This window comes from Neolamprologus multifasciatus, chromosome 9, assembly GCF_963576455.1.
Source record: "Neolamprologus multifasciatus chromosome 9, fNeoMul1.2, whole genome shotgun sequence".
Classification (NCBI taxonomy): domain Eukaryota; kingdom Metazoa; phylum Chordata; class Actinopteri; order Cichliformes; family Cichlidae; genus Neolamprologus; species Neolamprologus multifasciatus.
In genome coordinates, this window is record NC_140447.1 from 9,415,415 (window position 1) to 9,440,226 (window position 24,812).

The 24,812-nt window shown below is 41.7% G+C and overlaps 1 protein-coding gene and 1 long non-coding RNA gene across 3 annotated transcripts in view; both read left to right on the forward strand.

Annotated features, from left to right (window-relative positions):
- The window catches only part of adarb2 (adenosine deaminase RNA specific B2 (inactive)), a 224,240-nt gene that overhangs the window by 114,414 nt on the left and 85,014 nt on the right, over positions 1-24,812 (forward strand). The gene's annotated exons all lie outside the window — the stretch shown is intronic.
- On the forward strand, positions 3,595-17,491 carry LOC146510990 (uncharacterized). Its single transcript, XR_014876054.1, has 2 exons — positions 3,595-15,645; positions 15,825-17,491. It is a non-coding gene; the product is annotated as an uncharacterized LOC146510990 (long non-coding RNA).

Genomic DNA, 24,812 nt, shown 5'->3' on the forward strand with positions numbered 1-24,812 from the left:
CAGTTGAAATATGGCAATAAAAGAGTTACAGCTCCCTGTCATCTTTGTTTTGACAGACGAGGCTGGCACAGAGCACACCGGCACATACAAACAGGCGGACAAACAGATACACATTTATGCACACAAAGTCAGCATGAGTCGTTGGGGATTTTCTCACAAATCGGCCCCCTAAAGGGAAAGAGGCCGGCATAAATCAGCTGGTGTCAGGGCTACAGACACCCACGGCTCCTTATCACCACGCGCAGGTGGACACACTCACAGATTGATAGGCAGATAGTCGGTCTGACAGGCAGGGCGACAGGCAGCCAGGTGGAGAAGCTTACAGAAGCAGGGCGCACAGGGTGGAGGCAGGCGGAGGGAAAGCAAAGGCATCAATACCGATCACAAATCTCAGACTTGATTCTGAGTTACTGATTCTCATTTTAAAAATGTTTTCCATCTATAATCTTTAACTACAGCTAACACAAATACAGCCTACAACCAGTTCAGTTTTTTTAAACCTTTAAAACAGTTCCAGGAGCTGCTCAAATCAAAAACAAGTAAGAGTTCTTCAGTTGCGTTCCTCAACTGGTAAGGTATTCACCCACGAGGTAACTGGTAATTTGGGGCTGTAAAGCAGCTCCATGCTTTGCAGGTGAGCCTGTGGGGAGAATATGCCACTAAGATCCCCATCAGATGTTCTGTTGGCTTCTTCCTCATGGGTGAGATGAAATACAATAATCACAGGGCTCTTCTAAACCTTCCAAATATTATTCTACTAAAGCTATTTCACACATTCTGCTCCATTTCCAGTGATTATACACGGGGCTGGTGTTCATCACGTGGTTCCTACTGCTACTGCTGTTCCTGGGAGCTGATGTAAAGGTTTTTTATTTGTTCCTCCATCCTGATGGCAGGTTTACTGGAGTTTGGATTTCAGACATACACTAAAATGTTGCAGTTAGTCTCTGGTGGCTGCTGGTTTCACTTGATCCAAATGAAGTCCAGGAGTTATTGGAAAATGTTTTCTATCAGATGGACATATTAGAGTGTTACTGATGAGTAACAGCCCAAGGCCAGACCTGCATACTTCTGGAAAAGTCAGCATACTTACTAGCTGTCCACCACATGCCCACTTGGAATTAAAGATGAACAAAAACACCTGAATGTCATGTACTAGTTGCTTCTGTTGCAGAGGTTTATGATTCTTCAAATTCAATAAAGAGCCCTGCAGAGCTGCAAATAGGGTGGGGTAAGATTTTTTTAACTGCTTTTTGCCTTTTTTAAAAGAAGGACGTGGAACACGCTGCAGTGTTTCTGCTCTTGTTCATGTTCGTGCCATAGATGTGCCCTGTGCTGGGAGAAGGCACGCAAGTCTTGATATGTAAAGAATGTGTTTGCAGTGGATTGAAACTGAGTAAAACTCTAACTTTCAGAGTTCTACACGCCTCTGTTTTTGTTAAAATACTACAGGCCTTCTCTCTGCTTAGCCAGAGAACTGCACAAACACTAAAAACATCCATCATGACGCACATTAGGGGTGGGTTTTTATAATCGATTTATCGATTAAAATCGATTCTGGCTTGGATTACGTAAAATCGATTCATTAAAATCCTGAATCGATTTTTTTAATATAAATTTATTTTTCCCGAAATGCCAGAATCTCTGGTGAAATCTCACAAAATTTCAACAACCACCAAACAGCTAAAACAGTAAATGAGAGCAGGAACACGGATTCTGCACAAAAACTTAAACACACAGTGCAGCCCGCGGATCAGAATCAGTTAGATGTCGAATTTCTCACAGTCGGGGCGGAAAGCCGACAGCCCGCTGATTCTGATCTGTCGGCGGGTCTGCGCTTTGTGTTCACGCCCTTTATGCGCTGATTCTAAAGCTGTTAGTTTGATGTCTCTCCAAACAATATTGACCGAATCAGCAGCAAAAGAGGATCCAAACTATGCTTCACATAAACATCGTCATGTATTCACTCTTACTTTTACTGTTTTGCTTCGACCACGATGCACAGCTCTCTCTCTCTCTCTCTCTCTCTCTCTCTCTCTCTCTCTCTCTCTCTCTGTACGGTTTTCTGCATTATTCGCTTGCTTGTTACGCACAAGTCTACTGTTGTTTACAGCGCTATCGGCCGACTTTTTTTTTTCTGTTTTATATACTTCCGAAAAGAAAACCTAATTTCTGCCGTTCAATGCTGAACAAATTTAAAATTTTTAAAATTATGCAAAATGCAAAATGCTTAGCCATGTCTCTAATAAAACCGCTGTAACTTCAGAGGTAATGTTCATATGTTGATTAATGGTTTTCTTTCGTTTTTGATGTACTGCAGAATATTTTTATAAAATCCCAGGCCAGGAAAAATCACCTTCATGTGTTTCTGTGTTTTATCTTCAGCTACTTTGACACAAAGGCATCTGCTGTGATGCTCACACCTTTGATAAAGTCTTGCGTGTGTCAGCTTCCTTTTTATAGATACAAAAATATGTAAATGTACTGATCTGAATTATAATATTTCTGACTGTCAAAATTTCCCATATTCAAATCGAAGTGAATCGAAGTGAATCGAATCGAATTAAATCGAATCGTGGATCGAATCGATTCTGGACCTTGTGAATCGGAATTGAATCGATTCTAAAAATCAGTGACGATACCCAGCCCTAACGCACATCAAGTTAGTGGAACACGAGAAAACAAGCAAACAAAAAACAATGTTGGAGAATGTAACATTAAATAGTTAGAGTAGTTATAAATAGTATAACTATATAAACAGTGTTGGGAAGGTTACTTTTAAAATGTATTCCATTACAGAATACAGAATACATGCCCCAAAATGTATTCTGTAACGTATTCCGTTACGTTACTCAATGAGAGTAACGTATTCTGAATACTTTGGATTACTTAATATATTATCATGCTGTTTACAACTACATGAATGTACTATTGCTGTGATTTATTACTGTTACTGAAGGTCCGCGACTCCGTAGTAAAGGGACCTCTGGCTAATACGGTGGGTTGTGTGTCGGGCTCATAGCCGAAAAATAGCTTTACTTTGTTGTCTGGGTCAACTTTGCTTGCGAGAGACAGAGAGAGGCGTTGAAAGGCTGCTCCAACGGAACTTATTGTTTTTGGAGGAAAACACGAACACGGTGTACAGTCGAGTCTTAATAGCTTACTTACAACTGGGCTCGTCAGGCACTCTTCTTGGCTGCAGTGGTTATTATTATATTTACATGCTTCCAGCTCCCGTTTTTGCTCGATGACAGCTCGTACTTTTCCTTTTTCTACCTCCCTCGCTCACAGACACATAACGGGTATGGCAGTCCATTCTCCCTGCAGCACGGACTACACTGCCTATGAGGCTACATTCTTTAGAGCTATGCCTGTAGCATTCTGCCTATTAGCTTAGCACAACAACAAAAAGGCCTCTCTCACCCAGGAAACACGCAGAGAGAGAGCGTCACCCTGTAACCATGGCAACCGTAATGCTGCCACCTGGAACGACAGAGCGTAGCTGTCAAACAAAACCCAAACAGGCCTGACCTGCGACAATATGAAACAGGAAAGTACCGCAGTGTAATCCATTTATTTCTAACTGTGTAAAGTAACTGTATTCTAAATACCACCTTTTTAAACGGTAACTGTAACGGAATACAGTTACTCATATTTTGTATTTTAAATACGTAACGGCGGTACATGTATTCCGTTACTCCCCAACACTGTATATAAAAGATAAGAAAACATTAGCAACAGAACGTACGAGGCATAAAAAAGCACACAACATAAAGATTAGAGTGAGACTGTAAAATGTCAATTTAAAAATGAGTCATAAAAATAAAAGCGCTTCAGAATTATAAGACATTAAATATTGAATAATCACTGATGGGGACAGGTTGTAGCAAAAGGTCAGCTATGCTTATATCGAGGGATGAAGGCAAAATGTGACTAAAACGATGCATAGATGCAAGTACAGGCTGGGAGGATCCAGCACTCTCCTCTCTTTGATCCCTGTTGCTGTGTGGATGTAAACAGACAAAGGCTTGTATTACTGTCAGGGAGGATTTGGTGCACACTGTATCATGCAAAGCTATGTTGGGTAGCAGTGCAAAACGCCATTTGTTTCCACCCATCAGAGTCTACTGCAGCAATACTAAGCTGGTGTTCCATTTCATGGGCTTGTCTGTTTTGGGTCATGCACCAGAAGCGAAATGCTTTGCCTACACAGAGAGCGGATAACATCTCTGATCCCATTATTTACTCTGTTGAGGACTTACACATTCCCTGGCTTTTTCTTTTGGGAAAACCGCTTAAAGCTGGTTACACGAGGCAGAATTATTGCCAGAGTTTCTTTCTAGTAGTCACAAAACAAGCACAGTGTTGGAATGATTAAATGTGCGGCATCTCCCAGAAATAGCAGATTTCCACTTTTTAAAGAATGTGGAAATCATAGAGGTGTTTCACAGTAAACATTTCAGGGGAGAAAGAAATGCGAGTTTGATGACTTCTCATGCACAAAAATACCTTCTTTTTTTTAATTTTTTTAGAGGCTTTGGAGTCACGGTCTCCTAGCAACCTTGCTTGGTGTCAAGGAGGTCCATCTGTGGACAATAATAATGAGTAATAGCTGCAGAAGTAAAAGTCGGGTACATGGAGATATTTTTTCAGTGAAGGTGTAGGTCAGTTGAACCACACAAGCAAATAAAATAAACCAACGTAAGGCAGCAGAATGTTTTTGAAATGTAGCGTCATTCAAGCTTAAAGCATCAATGCTAAAAATATATAGTTTAGTATCTAAAGGTCTTTGAACAGATGTGTAAAATCTGTGCCAATATTTGAATCATTTTCAAGGCTGTTCACAACGACCGCTGGACGAATGTGAACTTGTTTTTTACACTAGTGTGTTGTAGCTGAAAACGTTCACTGGTACTGAATGTATAATAGTAAAACAGTACTGCTTTACCTCAGACACACAGTTAGATGCTGCTCCAGGTTAATAATCTCTCTGAAGTGATTTCTGTGCCTCCTAACATGTTGTCCCAACTCTGCCAACAAGAGTTCAGACTGCCCCAATGACATCCTCAAATATGTGCGAAAGCAGTCGTAATAAAGCTTCAGCTCTTGGATCAAACCATGAAATTCTCTCATAGTTTCCAGTTCGTCCTTTTCTTGTTTAATAATCAGGACCAGCTGATCAGATCATGACTTGATCTGAACTTCATTACGTTCATAGTGTTTTTCGGGGTTTTTTAAGGATGTGTATGCACGCTGTACGCTCATCAACACTGACTTTTGGCTTCACTCGGCCCTCAGAGGTGTTGGCGCTGTTTAACTCACTGTATTGTCGCATCATGTCTTCTGTCTAAGTGGGCTATTACAACTGTTGACAAGTAAATAACATTGCCACCACAAGGCAGCATGCTCCTGGGAAATATTAGGTCTTGAGATTCTTGTAGATATTACTTTGACACCACCAACATTTCTGCAGCCGAAGCACATGCTTAATGGCAGTGGCACTCCCCAACAGCATCAGTCTCCCTTCCCAAAAGGGGAAAAATCAGCCTGGTCTCTGACCTTCCCACAATACCACCCACAAGACCCACCTTGCAAAGACCTTGAAATGCCAAAAGCTCAGTGTATATAGGGGAATAACAATGATCATCTTCAAATATGTAATTCAGACACATACATTTGAGTCTTGCATCTGTTCTGGCTTAATTAAATATTGACAATGATGCCGTCATTCTGCTTTTTGTTTTGTTTTTTGACCTTTCTCTTGTAACGAGAGACTGTGGGCAGGAAATCTACCTACACTCACACAAACATTACACATTACATTTCACTGCAGCTTCCCGCATTGCTGGCATCCAGCATTTAGGGAACTATTGTGGAGGCCCTTCCGAAAATAGATCAGCCTGCTGTAGCTTCAAAAAGATGAAACGGAAATGAGCAGAAACACCAGTCTCCCCACCACGAGTCAGGTGTGCTGCACACTTCAAAGTCAAAGGGAGTCGTGAATGCGGCACAAATGAAGCCTCCGGTACGCCGATTCAAACTTCCACATCTCGATAATGACCTCACTCTCACACCATTACTCATCATTCATTGAGCTCCGGCTGAGGTGGGAAGGTAGCGCTGGCTGGTGGATTCAAGGCTCGCAGAAGGTGATGGGGGGAGCGCCGCGTGAGTTAAAAGCAATTGGGAGCAATTTGAATACAACTTTAATAATCTCTTTTATTTTCTTGTGACGTATGCCTCTCTCCTCTGTTTGCCTTAAGGAGCTCTTTTCATATTTAACCTAAATATACTGTGATTGCGGCTCGAGACTTCAGTTTGGTGTTACTCTAGCACAGATTTTCAGTCTCAATGCTTCATCTCAGCCTACAAAGATGATAAGCTCTTTTTTAAGATCTAACTATGCATATATAACCATGAATAAATGGGCAAATTTAGTCAAAAGCAAGTTCTTAGCCTGTTTCTATGCACGACTAGCTGTTAGTTTGCAGACCAAAGGCAGGTGGATCATCGAGAATTTTCACATAGCAGGTTTGTGAGTTTTCATTTAGTTTAAGCTATCTGTGAACTCTTCTGGAAACAATCGATATCGATGGGAAAGCTTCTGGTCTGATCTCCCGATGTCAATCAGAAGCACTGCATTAAAAAATTAAGAGAAGATGTTATTTTCCTGTAAACGCTCACAGATTTAACTGATTTCCATCAGTTAATGGTGGTTTAAAGACTGTGAAGCCGACAATCACAGGTTCCTCAAAGTGTCACAAACTATCCCTTTGTGAACAGTGCAGGGGAGGGGGGGCCCAGTAAAAACACCCATGCAGCCACACAGTGGGTAGGTTTTGGTGAACTGTGGGGTTGTGTGGGCAGGGCAACCCTACACTTCCCACTGGATATGACCACACAGGCACCACAGCAGTTTTGCCCTTTGTTGCCCCTATATGGGGTTTCTGTAGGCAAGCCCACTCTAGGCTAGCTCTAAGAAAACTCACGTGGACTCTAAATATGCTAGGCCATGTGGTGTCCATAGAAGTTTTGCTTTTCTGGGTCAACAAGAGGGTTTTTTGTGGGACACTCATGGTTGGTTTGCCAACAGAGAACCCTTATTGGACCCATGCTGGTTATTGTCATGATGGTAGGCTTGCCTGTAGAAACCCCATATAGGAAAAGCAAAGGGCCAAACTGCTGTGGGCCCTGTGTAGGATAGATGTGGGTTTGCCCAGGTGTTCATCAACACCTACCCACTGTGGGCCCGCACAGGCATGTTTGCTGGTACGTTATTTATAATAAGTAAACAACCAATGTGGCTATTATTTAGAAAATGAAACCAAAGAACATTTTTTGGATCAGAAATGAGGCTGAAAGAAGATGACTGGTAAAATACAAAAGCTAAACTGGATCTTGCCTTTTCGAAGACAGACCAACATGATTGATTAGATTTAAACGTTTGTTGCCCCTTTTCTGGATTGAGTGGCTCCATGGTTTGAGCCTGGTGCTACCTGCTGTGGTAACCCCTTGTGAATATTTTTATTTTAATAATTATTTATTTTTAGCAACATACTGGTAAATGGTAAATGGACTGGTTCTTATATACTGATTTTATACTCTAATTGCACTTTATGTAACATCCCTCATTCTCCCATTTACACCCACTTCAAGCACTTACGCTTCCTATCCAACATTAAGAACTTGAGGTTGGTATCTTGCCCAAGGATCTTTGGCATGCAGATTGTAGCAGCCAGGATTCAAACCACCATCCACCTGCTCTGCCCCATTCTGGTCCCAGGTTTGTTGTAGCGAAGTCTCCTTGAGAAAAGCTTAATTGTTGGTGATGTTAAATTTGCAGCACAACAGCACAGTGGAATCTGTATATCTGTAGAGCTCGATGGATACAGGATTTTTGAGACTGATGCAGATATTTGTTGATTTAAATATTAAAACTAGCATGCTATGTGGTTTATTTCACTAACAGTGTATCCAAGAAGTCTGTCTTTCAATTTTGGTGAGTCATCCCTAATGCATGCTTGTAATATTTGGTAACTTCAGCACTTCCCGGTCTCATTCAAATATGTCCAGCTGTCAAAAGTCTGACACAGAGGCTTCAAATGAGCCACGTCTATCTTTTATATACAGTATGTTGTTCTTTAACCTTCTGCTACAGAAAACTGAATATCTCTGTTTGCTGTTGGTCAGCAAAAGAAGCTATTAGAAGACATTGCCTCGAGTTTCAGTGCGCTTTCTTGGTAATTTACTGTGATGTTTAATTTACATAATTCTTGGCTGATTAATTGATAATATAAGTTGCAGTAAGTGTTTTGTTATGTAAATAAAGACGCAGCTTTTGAAGCTGTTAAGTATTTCTTGTCGCAGCTTAGCTCAGAAAGCGAACCAAAGAAACTCTCCTCTGTGGCTCGTGACCTTTGCTTCGCGTCATGAGGACATCACTGTAAATCTGAGGGAGAGTTACAGTTTTAAAGCCCGGCGATGCTGAAGATACTCGGCTTCAGTACATGAGGACAGAGAGCACCAAGGATTATGTTTCATGACGACACAAGTACATACGTCTCAATGGCACCAAATCAAAGAAAGACAGCAAAAACCTTTTAGCATGTCTGCGTGCCACATTATACCACTCCATTATTCAGCACGCTTCCCAAGAACTGGTCTCAGTTCAAGAACTGAATATATCTCCCCTTGTTCTCTTCATTTCTGCTTGACTGTACATCCATTTCATGTGAAGGCTTTAATTTCTTTTCTTTTTAAACCAGCTGTGCATCAAACCAGCTGCACAATGATGTTTGCATGAATGCCACACAAATCATTTGTTGGAATTAAGCGTGTTTTCTCTCCAGAGCCTCTAAATGCTCCAAACAGTGAACAATGTGCGTTTCTACAGTGTATGAGGGATTTTTACCTTAATGTCTCAATTTAGATTTTACAACACTACGAATGCGAGTAATCTCGTACGCTTTCTCCGTCTACAAAGCATACAATCTCTTCGAGTTGTGCCGATTCATAAAAACCCTACATTTCAGTCCTTTGAATTACAGGAAATCACATTTCCCTACTTTGCCTGCTCATGTCATTTCCAGCCTTCTCTACATGAATTTTGGCAAATTGGAAAATATTTTTAAGTTACCCAGACCTAGATTGAGCTAACCCAAGCCTTAAAGGAAGAAGACGGAGCTTTTCCCTTTCTAATTTATGTACATATAAAAGTGATATTTCTAAGATACTGAGTGCCCTAAAATTTTATAAATCCCTTTGCAGGCAGCATTGCCAATGCTTCATCCTCCCCTGCAACATTAATGTCATTCAGAAGTAGCCAAGGAAAGTGCTTGTCGTCAGATAACAGTGTTTTTTCTCCTTCTCCCTGAAAAATAGATTTCCATTTACATTTCATTCAAAAGCTCCAACATGTCCAGCCTCTTCTCCAGTCTTCATTTCTGCTTTTATCCTATTTGGTGTAAAAACATCACCAAAACTGTGCGCCAACGCTACCTTTGAATTCCTGTTTTTCCAGGAACTAAATATGGACTGTGTGCACTCTTTCCAATAGCATTCCCAGTAGGATCAGTGCTACGTGACTATGACGCCACTTGACATTAACAGGGACCAACTAACAAATGACCAGACTGAGGCTAATTTTCAAGCCTGAATACATCAGTATCAAACAGCTGTTTAACTGCCTTAGAACAACACTGAATGTAGAGCATAGAATGAGAACGTTGATATTATGAGCTGTAAAAAACATCGGTCCAGACTAGGGCTGGGCGATATATCGAGTTTTTAAATATATCGATATATTTTTATACAAGATATTAAATGTGACAATATGGTTTATATTGATATAGTCTATGTTACGTTAATTATAAGTACTAATTATGCTTGTGGGGCCACAAGTTTGCCTCTCTTTCGTCCACTTTTGTCTCGATGCAAACCTTACTCTGCCTCGCCTCTCCTTCACTGAACACAACTCGCCCATCGCTTCACCTGCAGGCAACAGATGACAAGATGTACACGGCAGCTATCAAAGAGGAGCTGGTCGGTAAAAAGAAAACATTTGGGGATTACTATTTTAGTTTTGTCAGTGTTAATCTCATTAAAAATGACGTTAACGCCATAACTGCATTAACACGGCAAATCTCTGTTAACGAGTTACCGTGGATCTCCCCGTGCGTGGGGCTGGAGGACGGCGTAAACACGTTAACGAGCTAACCACGCTAATACGTACTGTGCTTCAACGTAATATTACCTCACTGTGTGTATAAGGACCACAAATGGCACCTGTAAGAGACGTGGTTACAAAGAGGATTTCAAACTCAGTCACGCAGTAGAAGTCGGGAACAGAGCAGCTGTGAAATCTGTCTTTGTTATTGTGCTCAGCGTCTTTTAGTTTACATTTTGACTGCACAGTTGTGAGCTTTTTGTTATGCCGAAATACAACATTGTTTTATTTTATTTATGGAGCATTATTTTAATAAATGCGGCTAATTTATTTCTGAGTATTTTTTTCATGTACATCTAAGCTGTATGTTAATAAAAGTGCCTGTGTGAGATTTGGGACACAGCTTTGACTAAGACCTCTCTTTTTGGTCTTACTTTATGGCTTTAAATATAATATCGAGATATATATCGTATATCGCCATCCAGCTAAAGAATGTCGAGATATGATTTCGGGCCATATCGCCCAGCCCTAGTCCAGACCTTCTGAGTTTCTGTTGAAAAAATGAAGTTTAGAAATGGAAAGAAAAGGAACTTTAAGAAATCTGAGATTTCAGTGTCTCAAATCTTGTGGGACATGAAGTTGACCTTCACTGAACAGCTATTGCCCAATCATTGCTTAGTAGCCCCATGTTAGTAAGACGTGTTAGGCCTGTAGTTGCGCCTCCCTGAGCCTGGTTCTGCCAGAGGTTTCTTCCTATTAAAAAAGTTTTTTTTTTCTTTCCCACTGTTACCAAGTGCTTTCTTTATTTATACAAGAGAAATGAAAACATTCGTTCAGTGACATAAGCATGTGCATATGTGATTGTGTGTGTGTGTGTGTGTGTGTGTGTGTGTGTGTGTGTGTGTGTAAGGTCAGAACTGCTTGTTCAACTTCCTACTATCGCTTGTGGGAAGATTCAGATACAAATATCAGAACACGTTTTCATAAAGAACAATCAGTTCTAAGCAAGGAAAAGATCATCATGCAGCATTCTATCACAAATAAACGTATATCATTAAAAGCTTATGCTGACTAAACAAATACAATTTTCTATTGACAGGGGGTCATCTCTGTATTATTGTGGGGTCTTTGCCTTACAATGTAAAGTGTCTATAGGTCACTGTTATTGTGATTTAGTGCTATACACATGAAATTGCATCTTTAACCTCCAGAATATGCATGTAGCAACTGTTCCATTAAGTTATACCTTAACGCATTTTAAACCCTGGACTTTATTAACACAGACATGTCTTAAAAAGTTTCTGTTCCTGTTCAAAACTTCCTGCCACATATTGGGAGCAGCACGTCCCCTGCGTCCCCACTAAAATTTGCACCTGCACAACTGAGTACGTGCCATTGGAGAAAGGAAAACTCGCCAGACATGACAACAGCATCTCAGTCAATTATCACTCAGATTGGGCTTCCTGTAGTCACACCCACAGTTAGCACTTCTCTCTCTTTAAATTCTCTTTTTTATGGGTACTGAGAGTTGATTTGCTTTAAAGCAAAAACTTGCAGACTCTCCATACTCTTTCTATTTCCCCTCCTTGCATTCAGATGGAGTTTGTGTGCGCGTTGGTGTGTGTGCGTGCGCGTGTGTATGTGTGAGAGAGTCCCGAGTGGCCAACCAGCCAGGCTGCCTGAAACTTCTGACTAGCCATGTTCTTCAAACATCATGCTGCAACCAAAGCATGGCAGGATGACAGATAGTCCCTTCAATATATAGTGACAAACAAATTAGTGCAAAGATGCTTCTCGCTGCATACCAGATGTGTTGGGCTCTGTGGTATGGAACAGCCGATGAAAAACTGTCCACGTCCCATCTGTGCTTTGCCGCGACCATCGGTGCAGCAATTTGTGCTGAACAAAGTAGTGCAAACAGCCAGCCTGATTATATGTGTCATAATGTGAGGCATAAAAACAGTGGCAGGGGAGGATCACACAGGCGCTCGCAGATTTGTATGAGCGCCGGAGAGGACGGGACAGGGTGCAGGTGACTAAACAGGACGCAGAGGGGACAGGTGAGGGAAGACGGGAAAGCGAATAGAAGCAGGAAAAACAAATTTATTTTAATCTCCAAACATATAAATTGTGTTTCTTATGAAGTTGCAACCAAAAGTCAGACTCCTTTCAGCTATTTTTCTCCCTCACACCTTCCCTCCGCTCAGAGTGTTGCTTTTCGGCTCCAGCTGCCGTCCAGGCTTGAGCTGGTGACTGCAGGGGTTTGACACGAGCAGGCCAATTTGTATCTAACCTCACACCTACCTATTGACACCCACACACCCTGAGATTGGAGACCACATGCGGGGGTCACATCACCGTCTTGAGTGCCGTGTCAGTGCAACACGTTTTTGCTCTCTCTCTCTCCCGAGCACGGCGACAGGCCAGAGTTTGGCTCTGAGTAAACGAATGTGATGAAAGCGGAGAGACAAGGCTGCTCAAGTCGAGCTGGAGAATGCTTTGCATCGGCGCCGACGACAGCGAGCCCGCGCGGCTCGCTGACAGAAAGAAGGATAACTGTAGGAGGGAGATGAGCACCAGCACACTGAGAGGCAGAGACATTCCTGACCTGCTTAGTGTCATTACGCCGCAGACTTATCTCGCCTGCTCTGCCTTGTAAATACACTTGAGTGCTTGTTATCAAACGAGCGGGGCGACAAACCTCATCCAGGTTTGAGTCTCCGGCTCTCTCCGCTCGCTCGTAAATGAGTCATTCTCATGGATGACAGCCTACATTAATATTCAGTTATGGAAGGAAGCGAGTGCGCATTAAATCCGACACTTATCAGGTGGCGATCGTGATCCGTGTAGAAGTTTTTAAGCGAAAAAAAAAGATTTGCCTGTTTGCTTTTAATTGCCCAGATGTATTCACAGGAACAGACTCTTGACTAAGTGTAGGATTCATTCAGCTTCTTGCTGCCCCTGCTCGATCTCAAGGCCACACTGACATTTCAGCTGGAGCCAAGTTCATTTTTAGGATGATTTGTTGCCCGCGTGTTTTATACACTTGGCTGTTTTCATAAAGGCCTTTCCAGCACTCTAAGTTACTATTGTTACAATGTTGCTATTTTAGCGCTAAAAGCTTTTGCAGTCAAACTGAATGGCATCCAAAAGCAGCGTACATGGTCTTCACAGCGCGCGATCCAAAGTGAAAAATTTATATATTTTTTCTTACATGGAAAATGCACACTTTCACACAGTTCGCATTTGAGAAATGACATTAAAAGGCTTTTATCAGGAGGGTGCTCTCCAGCTGTATCCCTGCAATGAAAGCAAGCACGGCTCTCAGAGGTGAGTGCTTGAGGAGCTGTGAGCGTGAGTGTTAGGCGGTGGCGTGATCATAAGCCTTCCCCCCCACGCCGTACCATTCCACCATCTGCCGGGTCTCTACGACAATCCGCAGCCGTCACACACTCTGAGCAGGCTCCTGCAATGACACTCGAGCGTGGCAAGTCGCCTCTGAGGAGCAGAGGAGTGTGTTCTGTGTCTCGCTGTCAAAATGGGAGAGCAAATGTAAAAAAATTTAAAAAGTGAGCGAGAAAGAGATAACGGCATCAGATTTTGCCATGTGCCACAATATGATTAAACAGTCCGCTGGAGTTCTTATCCACAGTGTTGTATTCTGCGCCACCTTAGTTTCAACCTGCCAGCGCTGCTCATGAATTTTCAGATCCAGCCGAATCTTATCTTTTCTTACATGCACAGAAGTGTCGGTCAGCAGGCCCCCACTGTTTAAGTATTTGCACCCATTAAGAAGCTACATAAGAAGATGGAAGACCAGAAAAGGCACGTTTTAGTTTCTCTTCTCTCTGATCAAGCAGTAAAAGGAAAGTACTGCTCTCGTCCTCGTGTTATAAGAAATGTGACAAAAACAGACTGGAGACAATTGTGATTAGCTTCTGTTAGCTTTCTTCACTGTCTAGATTTCTAAATTATTCTCTCAAGAACGTAAGCTTTGCAAAGCAAGAGCTGTGACCATGACTGTATGACAGCAAGTCATTAGAGCTAAAACCAAAGAAATGCATGTTGGTACACCAGAAATTAGTAGACTGTGTTTTGATTTTTTCTGAAATACTCTTACTTACTATAAGATGAGCTAATTGCTAAACATAGCATAAAGGCAGGAGACGTGGTGAAACGACCAACCTGTTAATGCATCATTTGCTTGTTAAGAATGAGGTTTTTAGCCATTTCTAGGTTCAAATGCTGTTAGCGCCCAAGAAACAAACAAGCTCAGAGGCGCCGTTTAAAGCTAAAATCAGCCCAGATTCTTTCAGCTTCATTAAATTGACAAGTGGAGCTAATAGTCAATGTTAAGTTGGGTAACTAGTTGGCAAAGTATCTCATGTTGATGCTGTTAGGACATCATTGTAATAACGTTGTTATTCTCCAAGATCAGCAACTGACCAGTGACATTATCTGAGCATTCAGTTAGCATTAGCCAAGAAGTTAGCCAGTGCTTTTAAAAACTCACTAATAAACCAACATGAAAAGCTAAATTGGGCTAACAGCAAACCCAACTTGATCATATAGTTATTATATTTTACAAGTTAGTAAAGAAAATACATTAACAAGAGTTAATTATCCAAAGAGTCATAAGAACATAACTGATTAGCGCCAGTGTTGATCCTGGACCAATAAGATGCACCAGCTAGCTGATGTTCTAAAAACAAAACTGTGATATATAACTTTGGATGGAAACAAAGAGTTAAAATGCACTGGACAGAGATCAGGAGGACATGACTGGAAAAAGACGCCGAGAATGACAAGAACTCACTCGAGGTAACATCTGAAATGAGCTCGTCCACAACATGGAGGTTAGCCTTTTAATATGAGGCTGTGTGGTTTGGATTACATGCCTGGATGAAGATTTGATCCTAAGCTTAACATCCACACTGAAATTCTTTTCTGAAGTGCTAAAATTTGGTGTCCAGGGACACTGAGAGTTAATAAGAACAGCTTAAAGCCCAAAGGTGGAGGCTCCTTCCTTAAAAAGAAGCAAACTCAGGAGACTTGGGAACAGGTGTATCATTTGCTGGCCTACTGATGCAGGATTTATCTGCCAGATCCTTGTAAGGAGTCCTGTTGCAGATATTTCAAGTTTGTTCCCTCCTAATTAATTCTATGTTTTATCTTCTTACTTGTTGTAATTATCATAGGAGGCAAAGTTAGACACTAATTGCAAACAAATCAAATGAGAAAAGTGCAAGATTATGAAGATTTCCACACAAGTTTAATCAGTCCAAGTCTCAAAGGTTGTCTCGCGCACACGCAGCTTTTAACATGATTAAATGAAAAGCAATACCTGCCAACCTCAGTCACTAATGAGAACCAGAAATTGGAGTTAACAAAACAGAACGTGATACATCCGCCTAAAACACAAAGTGATAATTCCCACTAGCACCGCATTGTTCAAGTTGTTCAAACTTGAACAATGCGGTGTTCTTAGATGTACAAGCTTAGATGTACATGAAAAAAATACTCAGAAATAAATTAGCCGCATTTATTAAAATAATGCTCCATAAATAAAATAAAACAATGTTGTATTTCGGCATAACAAAAAGCTCACAACTGTGCAGTCAAAATGTAAACTAAAAGACGCTGAGCACATCCAAACTAGCTGCAAAACAACCGGTGACCATGTATCTATGATGATCGTGAAGATCTATAGGTGATAAAGGTCACATTAATCTGTAAAACGGCATAACATCTGCTCAAAAAGACAACAAAATGACACGCAGCGCGTAGCAAAAGGTGTCTACAGTGAAGCCTGCCCTTGGCATGCATGCATGTCCAGGGGAGCAAATGTAAAGCAGATGGCCTGGCTACTTTGTCCTCATTGCAGCTAATCAGGTGCTAAATATCCATCAGTGTGTGCTAAAGTGTCCCCCTACTCTTTTTGTTTTTTTACTCCCATTTTCATAGCATACTGTACATGCCTTTTTCTCTTTTGTGTCCTCCAGCATCACTCACTGAACATCAACAGCGATTAAAACACCGCTTACTAACACAGAAGTTCACGCACATTTGTGTTGACAGGTCGGTGATACCTGAGCGTGAAGGAAAAAAAAAACATATCCTGTGAGTGGTCGATGCGAGGGGCTTCCTACAGCCGAGTGTTTTTACTCCACAGGAAATAAGCGCGGAGCTCAACACGAGAGAAATCATATGAGGAATGTAGACACTGAGCACAGAGGCTAAATAACACATCCAGCCACATTACAGCTGTTTGATTATTCAGAAAATCTACTGTGGGTGGGGACCACAGCAGTGTTGGTGTTATTTATGGTTGTGCTGTTGGAGTTACTGTATGTTGCTAAAGCCCATTTTTTATGTCTGTCAAACAGCAAAAACACAATATGAAAGCAGCCTCTGCATGTTTCCCCTTAGATGTTTGACTGATGTGTGTACAGAGGCCCGCAGACGCATAGCACAAAGCCTTTCCCGCATGTGTGGACAACACAGGCACACTCGTGTATTGTGTCATTATGCTATAAATGACTCTTCATCCTCGGCGAACGTGAAGCAGTCATTTTGAGTAAAATGTAACAGAAATGAAAATCAAAAGTTTATTTATTCAAATAATTGATCATTAAAGAAAATGTGCTTGGTGTAAACTGAATGTAAACCAATCAAGTGCATTACATTACATTTCACATTTTACTAATGTGCCAACATTAAAAGGACATTTTACATTGAATCAGTTCACTTAAAGCATAGGTGTCAAACTCTGGCCCGCGGGCCAAATTTGGCCCGCAGCCTAATTACATTTGGCCCGCGAAGCCATACCAAATTACTATTAGAGCTGGCCTACTGGTATTATACAGCTAATATATATATTGTTTAGTATTAAGCTTTGCTTGTTCCATATTCAGTTTTTCAGCAAAACCTGTTTGAGTCCATAAGAAAAGATTCATTCTTATATCTGGATGAATAAATATATTTCAATAAATATTAATGTTAGCCCGCAACTTTGTTCCAGTTTTGAATTTTGGCCCACTGTGTATTTGAGTTTGACACCCCTGACTTAAAGTCAACAATTTGTGAGTGTATCATGAGACATCACTAACAGTCAGAAAGGACGTTAGTATCAAAATCAAATGGAGTCTGGGTGCAAGGGGGTTGAATGTGAATATGATTTGATCTCTGTGATTATAGTCAGTGTGTAGCAGGTGGTGTAGGGCATGTGACATGTACTGACTTTGCCTTTTCATTTGTCAAACATTTGTATTTTGTAGGCAAGTTATTCTGTACATTTTACAAATAAACCCTGGGAGTGACTCTTAAGGCAAGAAGACATGGGAAGACTTTATTAATGATTCACTCGTAAACATATTAGTTTAGCAGAAAATACAGGCAAATTATAATTTATGTCCAGTGCAGATAGATTTTCACCATTGCCTATGACTGAATGGAAACGCCAACAGTTTGACCTGGTAAAACGCATGCAATACTATGCAAAGGTTTTCTTTTGTTTCATTGAGCCAGATTTTATTTTTTATTTTTTTTTAAGTGGCATTGAGCAATAGTTCCCCAGGCTTTCTGAATCTCTTTCAAAGTTTTTCTTTGGACATTGGCTGCTTTTTCTCTCATTTCCATTCCAGTTCTTGTGCCAGACCATTTTCAGAGGGATGTTATTTTGGTTCGTTTCCTTGTCAAGCCACTTAACATTAACCTTTTGACTCATCCAAGCATAAAATGATACCCAACTAAAGCGTGAATCAGTGTTTTGCCTACACATAAAAGACAACTTTCACATTTTCAATTGTATTTTTGGCACTTTGTCACCAGCATCCTGTTGGACAACCACATTATTTGTTCCCATTTCTTTAGCTGGCTCTATGACAAGTGACAAAGTTTGACAGGTATAAAATTATATGCTTTGCACCAACAAGGTGATTCCCAAAGAGGCATTAGCTGAAAACTTGGCACATGTCAGCATGATGTGGCCTTAAAAATGTAAGAAAACTGGACAAGTGGAGGACGAAAGATGAACAAAAAAATTGTCATCGGCAGATAAAAGCCATGTCCTTCAGAAATAAGAATCCAGCATCCAGCAAAGACCTGAGAAATGCGTCTGGCTTTACTGATTTCTTATCAGAAACGGTGTCAGTAGAAGGGTGGCTGTCAAGAATCTATTATTATGGAAAGGAAACGGGGAAAAAGGCTGAAGTACACCAAATTACACAAAAAGTAGACTCAGCCGCAATAACCTCTAGAATGATGAATTTAAGAAGGACTAAGTTTCAAATAATGAAAACTTTCTGTTAGTGGAATTTTAAAGCAGACTTAAATCACGCGTACGGGCAGGGAGCAAATCATTTTTAATTGAAGACATAAAGAAAAATGTAGGTAGATTCCAGGATATACAACCTGAAATCAGTCAGAAAAATAAAAATAAGCAGGGAGGCAAAGAGATGACCTGACAAAGATGAAGGGAAAGACACAGGTGGAAACATTCAGACAAACAAGGAGTGCAGGACGGGACGAGGGAAAGGATGAAAGCGTGTGAGAAAACCAGCTTTCAAAGTAAAACAGGAAGTTACGACAAAAAGCAGCTGAGACATGACAACAAGGGGCAACATTATTGTACTAGACTATATTATTATAATATTGCTGCGTTCCATTAACCTTGGCTATAAAACTTATACTATGCATCTGTATGTGTCAATAGAGTGGTTACAGGAGCAGCTGCTCAGTATACTGCCTTTGGACTTGAACTGTGTTTTCAGTGTTTTTGCTGAGTCCGAGCTTTGAGTTGCTATGAAGAGTAACACTGTACATGATGGCAGAAAGGCAGGGAAAGCAGAAGTGAAGCCAAATCAGCAGATATGAAATAGACCGTAACACTTTCTGGTGAATTACTCCTCCAATCAGGAGACATCTGTGACATCCTTTATTAGATGTTGCCTCTATTCCAGACCTTTTAGCCACCAGTAAATGCAGGATAAAATTAATGATGAAGGAGGGGCCAAACCTATGAAAGAGCTTATATTGCTTTTATTAAGCAAACATAAGAATTCTGCTTCCAACACTTCATCCACTGGGCTCCTCAGTCCTGAAACACATTCGGTGGCAAAAGAAGTGGTGATGCAACACAGTGGTAAAGATGCCCCTGTCCCAGTTTTTTTGAAGCTCTTTGTGACATCAAATTCAAAGCTTTCGTTTTCAAAACGATCAAATTTCTCAGTCGCGTTTCTTTGTGTTGTTTTCAGTCAAACACAGATTCTGCATGATTTACAGATCGTCAGTTTCTGCTTTGATTTACGTTTAACACTGCGTCCAAACTTCTTTAGAGACAAGCTTGTAAAGAAACAATACAGCCTCTCATTTATTGGCTCAGTGGATTCAGTATTAAGAAGAGTTTGAGAGAAAAATACAGAAAGAGAAAGAGAGAAAGTCAAACAGAGAGTGAGAGTCAATGATTTCCCCCAGCACCTGTTTCACTAGTGTCTCCTGTCGCTCATCTGACCCATTCGTTATGCTGAGCCATGGGGAAATCTGATTGGGCTCATTACCCTCTCCTCAGAACTGATTCAGGAAGTGCGAGGAGAGAAAGAGCGGGCCTGTTCGGCGGCTCATTGTGAATGGAAACCATCATCAGGGTTGTCACTATCAGGAACGTCTGGCCATCTGCCAAGGCTCTCCCTATCTAACCTGGCTCTCCTCCACCTCCCAGCCTTTCCGCGGTGGAAACAAATGAGTGTCGTCTCCTCTCGCTGTGTCCTGGTGCAGTGGGGGATGGACGTAGTGAGCTGAGACTATTGGCATGCATTGTCTCATTCATTCAGGCCCACTGCTGAATAAGGAGGGATGGATGAAAGATACCGTGAAGGGCATGTAAGGTAACGGGGTTCACATCTGCGGAGGTGATCGGTGATACGTTTGATGAACTTCGCAGCAGACGGGATTTTTCCTCTTAGCTTGGAGGTGAAGCTTTGACAGGGAAGGTTGCACATTCACCTTATTTGCCCCGATATACTGGACGGGTATAATCGGTGTATAATTTGGAAACATGAAGCTGGCCTCGCAGTCAGCCTCAATCTCATATCAGTGCTAACTAACAGAAGAAGAGTATTTATGCTGCTTTAAGAGTGATTTCTGTTAAAGAAGCTTTCAGGTGGTCTCGGCAATCTGGCCTCCATATGGACTTCCTGAAGCATTAACTTAAAACTGCTCAAATTAATTTGTTATCAGCAGTGAAAATCTGCTATATTTCTGGGAAAATCAGTAGCACTACAAGCTGTAAATCACCGAGGGAAAAAAATGCCTCTGATGTTACACGGAGCTCACTTATAAATCAGAGAATAGTGCACTTGTGCCGGCGCTTCATGAACCTTTGAAAACACAGTCAGAGGTGGCATTTCAGAGATGACCTCTAAACTGTGCTGCTTACTGCTGCACAGTTGATTCAACATCAGAGTTATTGAAACCACAGTGATATTTTCTACTCAATAGCTACTTCCTGAGACATTTGAAGTGAACAGTGCTCCACTGAAAGTGAAAAGAATTGTTTTGGAAGGTTGTGTGAAATTATACGGACTGGAGGAGCTCTATAGACAAAAAGCCTCCATTCTGACTGTGAATGTTCAAATAAAAAGTCTTTGAATGCAGAATAAAAGGGTCTGTGCAGGCTTTCATAAAGCCTGGTGATAAGTCCAGCACATTAGGAAGCAGGGAGGACAGTGCATTGAATCTGCTTCCTCCTTACATCATTAACTGCATAGGGATGATATTTCATCTGTCAGTGTGTGTGCTTTAAGCGTTTTAGTCAACACACACATATTTCAACATCGCGATGGCCAGAGGATAAAGCCAATCGAGATGTGATTACCTAACATTTCATCGAGTGCCATCATCAGGTCATTATAGATAGAATTTTAATTTTACTTACATGCCGTTAGGTCTCATTTACTCTTTGGATGATAATGCTATTGCATCACATTAGCATTAATTGGAAATAAACTAGCAGGTTTTTCCCTGATTTGTTTGGAGGGGAAAAATAAAATATCTTTTCTTGCTTTTTTATTAACATGACTGCAGCTAAAGAAAATAAAGATTTACACTGTAAGTAAAAGATGCCCTATTTATTGGTTATTGGTTGGCTAGACAAAAGGGTTGAGTTAGAAAGGATGTGCAGCAGGTTAGGGAGAATAAGGAAAGGAATGGAAGTGAGCTGCCAGGCAGGAGGGAAAAAGGAAGTCCAGAGAGAAGATTCATGGATGTATGGAAGGAGAACATGCAGAGGGTGAAGAACAAGAGAAAAAGAAGAAAAGATTTCATCCACTGGTTGGTTGGCTAGCGTTTTAAATATCTGGAGAAGAAGATTGGGGTGGTCACAGGCAGTATAAAAGATCTCCCGGGTCTGTAAAATAAAGCCAATGGAAAGCGCCTTAAACTTGCATTATTATGAATGTTCACCAGGGGGCGATACCTGTAGCTCCAACCCTCAGCGTTGGCTTTTATAAACAGTCAGGTATTCATTTCAATTCTGACTGTATAAAACGCTAAGTCCATTTTAACATTTTAGCTCAATTAAACTAACATAATGAGGATAGCGATCTCCTTCCACGTAAAATACCGATGATTTGTCATGTTCCGAGGCAACCCATAGGAGCGCGGAAGGTTACCTTCGGATTGTGCCGGATTGTGGATGGAATCCAATAGAATGACGCTCCCAGTGGTAACACACGTTTCCCTAACCTTATTCCTAACCTTAACTACAGTCTTAATTATATTAGATGGTGTTATCCAAAGCGATTCATGTTGAAAAAGTAAAAGAAATGTACATGTGTAAATTCATTCCAAACTGTTCTCATGTTTCCTGACGTTTCCGAACACATAACCATGTGTTGGGTGGCCGAAAGCGTAACATACCTTCAATTTATCACATGACATAATCTGTTACGCTTTGGCATGAGAACGTGTTGGGGTCATTAACAACTTGCCCATCACAAGTTGTTAGCCAAGATCACGTGGTTTCACAGTCTGACACATCCCTCACCTGGTACATCCGGTTTCAAACACCTCATCTCCTGACTTAATGACAGGATCACAGTTGCTTTATCAGGTTGTTAGTTTGTAACTGTTGCAAATCGGCAACGCCTGCCTCGAGAGGGTTAATAGCTTTAAAGCCCCATCTACATGTAAGAACAACTGAACTGTGGATTTCATTTTAGGAAATGTAATCAAGCTGTGATACCTGTATTGTAGCCACTTGTCAGTGACAGGCAATAAAGCATATCCTGCTTTATTGCCTGTTTAAGTGAACCCACAGTTTACAAAGTGAACATCATGCTGTATTAAGGAAGATTTAAAACTACTAATTGAAAACATAAACTAATTAGGAAAACATATATGCAGGTCCTCGATCAACTAAGCCATAATAAGCATTTTCTATTTAGTCAGACTTCATTTTACAAGCCAAAGATTTTCCTCCTAAAGAATGCTGGGTTAGGTCTGTGAAGGTTCTCAGTCATCCAGGTCATCGTAGTCAAAGGAGCTTGCAAAGAAAAGTGTCTGGACTTCTTTAAGTTGCTTGAAGACGTTTCACCTCTCATCTGAGAAGCTTCTTCAGTTCTAAGGTCAAATGGTGGAGAGTCCCAGATATAAACCTAGTGGGAGTGTCCCCCCACAGAGGGACAAAAGGACCCCCTGATGATCCTCTAATCGCCTGAGCCAAGGTGTGAAACTGGGTGTGGGTCCCAATCAGCCAGAGTTTCGGGTGAGCTTGTTGTGAAACCTGGCTCCACCTTATCATGCGAATTCCTGAGGTCAGATGGCCCAGGATGTAAGTGGGCGTTAAGGCGTCTGGGGAGGGAACTCAAAACTGGATTATAGATGGCAGACCTCTACATTGGAGAGACCAAACAGCCACTTCACAAGCGCATGGCACAACATAGAAGAGCCACCTCCACAGGACAAAGGACACTCTTTCGAGGATGCCAATGTTCACATTTTGGACAGAGAGGACAGATGGTTTGAAAGAGGAGTGAAAGAAGCCATCTATGAACAGAGGCGGTGGTTTACGACACCAACTCTCTGCCATCTATAATCCAGTTTTGAGTTCCCTCCCCAGACGCCTTAACGCCCACTTACATCCTGGGCCATCTGACCTCAGGAATTTGCATGATAAGGTGGGGCCAGGTTTCACAATGAGCTCACCCGAAACTCTGGCTGATTGGAACCCACACCCTGTTTCACACCTTGGCTCAGGCGATTAGAGGATCATCAGGGGGTCCTTTTGTCCCTCTGTGGGGGGAAACTCCCACTAGGTTTATATCTGGGACTCTCCACCATTTGACCTTAGAACTGAAGAAGCTTCTCGGATGAGAGGTGAAACGTCTTCAAGCAACTTAAAGAAGTCCAGACGCTTTTCTTTGCAAGCTCCTTTGACAATGCTGGGTTAGTGCATTTATCACTGGCAGACCTGAATCCTACAATCACAGCACAGTATGAACAGCTGCCCGTCTCCTCTCCATTGTAAACCTCCAGATTTGAGCGCTCCGAATGTCAGCCTCGTATTTCTAAAGGAGGATGCATTTTCGTATGTCAGAGCGGTTCTCGATTTTCAGTCTGTTTATGCAAAGCCTTGGTGTCTCATTGCCCAGTGGGGCTTTTCACTTGGCAATAGCTGATGAGTGGGTTGTTAAGACCCCTTGGTGGAACAGGATTATCAAATATAGATTACAGGCGTTTGGGGCCCCAGTGTGAAAGCTCGGGCTCCTGAGTGTTAATTGCTGGCCTCGCTGTGCTCTCCAATTTCATGCTTGAAGTGAACATTTGTCTTTCACGCTACAAAGGCGCCGGAGACATTTGTGTATAAATGCAAGAATGAGCTAAGATATGCTGTACCAGCCAACAGACCCTTAAAAACACTAATTTTTCCACATTTATAAATACAGCAGACAGTCGTGTGTGTGTGTGTGTGTGTGTTTTCTTACTGTAAATGGGGCTTTAGGGGGTTTAAAAACAATATAGACTGATTTGAAAATGGCCTGTATAATGACACTGGCCAAGGGAGTCATTTAGGCCCAAATTGCTGCCTGTGTTGGGCTTCGGTCCGTAATTAGGTCAGAATGCAAATGCGTGTATTGTGATGTTGGCCCACGAGGACTAGCACAGCTCCAGCCTCAGTGTTTAGAGTGTAACCATGTGTGTCAGAGTGACTCATTGAGCCCCTCTAGTGCTGTTGAGCTGCGAGAAGAGCGAGAGCACTGGGGGCCGAGCTCATTCACAACCTTGTGCTCTTATCAAAATGTGTTTACTGCACCGTAATGCTGCGTCCCATTTAGGCAGCATTTAGCAACGTAAAACTGTTGCGGCCCCGGGTCTGAATGCTGGGGCGGAGACACAAAGGGCCTGGGATGCATCGTGACCTCTGGCTCACCCTCTAACCCTGCACACATTGACGTCCATTCCATCTGCCTTTATTTCCTCCTTCTTCATCACCGCATTGTACTTTTTGTACAGCCCTGTCTTTCCACCCGTCCTGATGCCTCTCCCTTACATTTGTCTTCTATTGATCATTAGGTGGTGTTGAGAAGAGAGGGGAGGTTTAATTAAGGAGCCAGACTGGTCTGTCAATTCTGCTCAGCGCTGCATGGAG